General features: G+C 28.7%; 1 protein-coding gene across 2 annotated transcripts in view; it reads right to left on the reverse strand.

Annotated features, from left to right (window-relative positions):
* GLRA3 (glycine receptor alpha 3) overlaps window positions 1–3,108 on the reverse strand; it is a 182,319-nt gene that overhangs the window by 178,801 nt on the left and 410 nt on the right. The gene's annotated exons all lie outside the window — the stretch shown is intronic.

Below are 3,108 nucleotides of genomic sequence, written 5' to 3' on the forward strand. Positions count from 1 at the left end.
ATATCAATAGGTACAATTACTTTGGAAAATTTGCAATACCTAATAAAGCTAAACATACTCATGCCCACCCTATGATCCAGAAATTCCTCTCCTAGAGAAAGTCTTAGACCCAACCCATACTGCCCCTAAAATGCATGTATTCACATGTACTCACAAAAAGACATGTTCAAGGATGTTCATGGCTGCAGTAGCCAAAACCGAAAAGAATACCCAAATATCCTTCATAGGACACTGGATAAATTGTAATATCTTCATGTAATGGAATACTATACAGCAATGAGAATAAGCAAACTATTGCTACATGCACTTACATGGACAAATCACATAAACATAATGCTTGTAAAAATAAAGCAGACTCAAATAAGTACTTATATAAAGTTCAAAAGCAGAAAAACATATTCATTGTTGTATAAGTCAGGACAGTGATTATCTTTGGGCAAAGTGGTGCCTGGAAAAGGTATGGCAGTGGGAGGGGGAATGCATTTGTGATACTGACCATTCTACTTTTTAATTTTTTTTTCCCATGGGGTACTTATCTTTATGTGCCTGGCTTATTTCACTAAGGATAATGTCCTCAAAATCTATCCATGTTGTTGTATATTGCAGAATTTCCTTCTTTTTAAATGCTGAATAGTATTCCCTTGTAGTTATATACCACATTTTTTATCCATTCACCTGTCAGTGGACATTTGATGTTTCCACACCTTAGTTATTGTGACTAAACATAGAACCTTAGCTATTCTGCAATAAACATAGAACTACTAATATCTCTTCGAGATCCTGACTTTATTTCATTTAGATAAATAACCAGAACTGGGACTACTAAATCATATGATAGTTCTTTTAATTCTACTTCCTGATCCATGGTCTCTTCACATGAGTGTGTTAACTTTGTGAAACTTTACATGGGAGCTTATTATTTGTGTACTTTTTTGTGTGTATATTATATCTCAATAAGGTTTTTAAAAATCCTTAAAACCTATCAGAAGAAGCTTGTACTAATAAATTATTTAATTAAAAATAACTATGGCTTCCAGTTGTATTTCTTGCCTCCAAGTTGCCTTAAAAGAATATTTCTAAATTAAAAAGATATATTTGTAAATTAATACTACTTTTTTGTCTTTATTTTTTATTTTATGTTTCCTTTTCCCTCTATACATAAGAAATAGATTTAATGAATAAAGAATAGTTTTCATAAGGACATTTATTTTACAAAATATTTCCAGTAGAGGGAGCATCACTTTTTTTTAACTATAAGAAATTTTATTTTAAGAGCCATCACTGAAAATAAATATATTTAAATTTTTAAACATAATTAAAGTTCTTCATAGAGTGATGAGTTACTCTCACCTAAGACCAGTCTAAGAGAAAAATTTTATTTAATTTTCAAAGAAGAAAAACCTGATGATAAAGAATATTTATACCATACAAACTTCTATATTGGGTATGTGTTTTTCAAGAGATTACATCTTTGGATTATTCATAAAAAACATTTTTATTATAATTATTTAATATTAAGGAAGACATTTTTTATAATTATGATCATTAATTTGAAATAAAATTTTTGTGAATTCCAATAAAACTAGACAAAAATCAGAGGATATACTGATGAAGATTATATATCTAAGAATATATTATAACAAATATCATGGTGAATTACCATTGTACAAATTTGACCTTATTGACCAAAATTGTTTAGTTACTGACGTTAAACTTCCTAAATCTAAGTGTCTGTCAACTAAGTTACTTTGATTTCTTTGAAAAAAATATGCATATCATCATCTAAGATACTAAGAAATAATTATAGTAAAATGATCCATTTCACTTATAACATGAATTTTGTGCTCCCTTCCATGAAATTTTTGTAAATATAAAAGCTCTACACTCTTTCTTTTAATCACTATAGATAAAATTTGTAACAATTGTAGTTACAAAAGTTTATAGTCATATTAAAATATTTTTCACTGAAAATATCCTAGTTTATAGTGGTTCAACCCTGTACTTCAGAAAATAAATAATTTCAAAATTATAATAACCTTCACAATTAGTTCCTGTTACTACAGGCATGTCAAAATAACATAACTTTCTGTAAGGCAGTTTTTATGACATACACTATGTTTTCTAAGGTGCCCAAAGATGAAAAAATTGACATAACAACCCAAAAGACAATATTTATATACCTAAAATAAAAATTAATATACAGAACTTACTCTAATTATTTGATTTCAATCCTCTTGAAAAGCTTGTGGACCATAAAAATGGAAATCTTAGGGTAATTATAATAGTAAAGTAAAATTTACATGGTGGTTCAAAATCTATATGAGCATAACCTTGCTTATATATTGTTTGATTAAGAATAAAGGTCAAATTATCTGATCTTTTGACTAGCCTCTCTTTATTTAAAAGAATAAATAAAAAGGAAAGGCCACCAAATATGACTGGACATGATAAGAAAATTACATGTCATAGAACAATTTTATTCTTCAGTAGGTTTCGTATATCACTTTCTCCAAAAAGATTATTCTTGACATAGAACATATCTAATGATTTATGATTTTGTCTTCATGTGTTACTTGAACTAAGCTCTTTAGACATGGCACTTGTAAGGCCTTAAGTGTTATTTATTTAACTCAACCTCTGGATATACCAACAATGTTCAGAATTTCTCTGATCAGTGTATGCTTATGTTCTAGATTTTTTGCCACTTAAAAATATTATTTCTATTACTAAATGTTTTGTAACTTTCAAAAAGAGAGTAACCCTCAGAATTTATATTTAACTTAGAAAAAAGAAACTCTAAAAGCAATTTGAGGAAGAAAACCTAGGTTTGGGAAATAATTTTTCTAGGGTAATCTCAGCTGCAAATAATATGAGGCCAGTTACTAAAAAGCTCTAATTAGTGAAAATAGAACAAAATTACATGTTTTTAGAGGTCTCGATAGACCTCTAAAATTGCTGGACAGTTTTAGATAGAAAACAATGCGATTTAAGGGATACTTTCAACAAGTCAATTTCGAATTGCATTCTTGACTTCATCAATAACAAGTGGTTGCAACCTAGTGCACAGGCTTAAATAGTTCTTCAATTGGTAAATATAAGGGGACTCAC

This window comes from Zalophus californianus, chromosome 2, assembly GCF_009762305.2.
Source record: "Zalophus californianus isolate mZalCal1 chromosome 2, mZalCal1.pri.v2, whole genome shotgun sequence".
Classification (NCBI taxonomy): Eukaryota; Metazoa; Chordata; class Mammalia; order Carnivora; family Otariidae; genus Zalophus; species Zalophus californianus.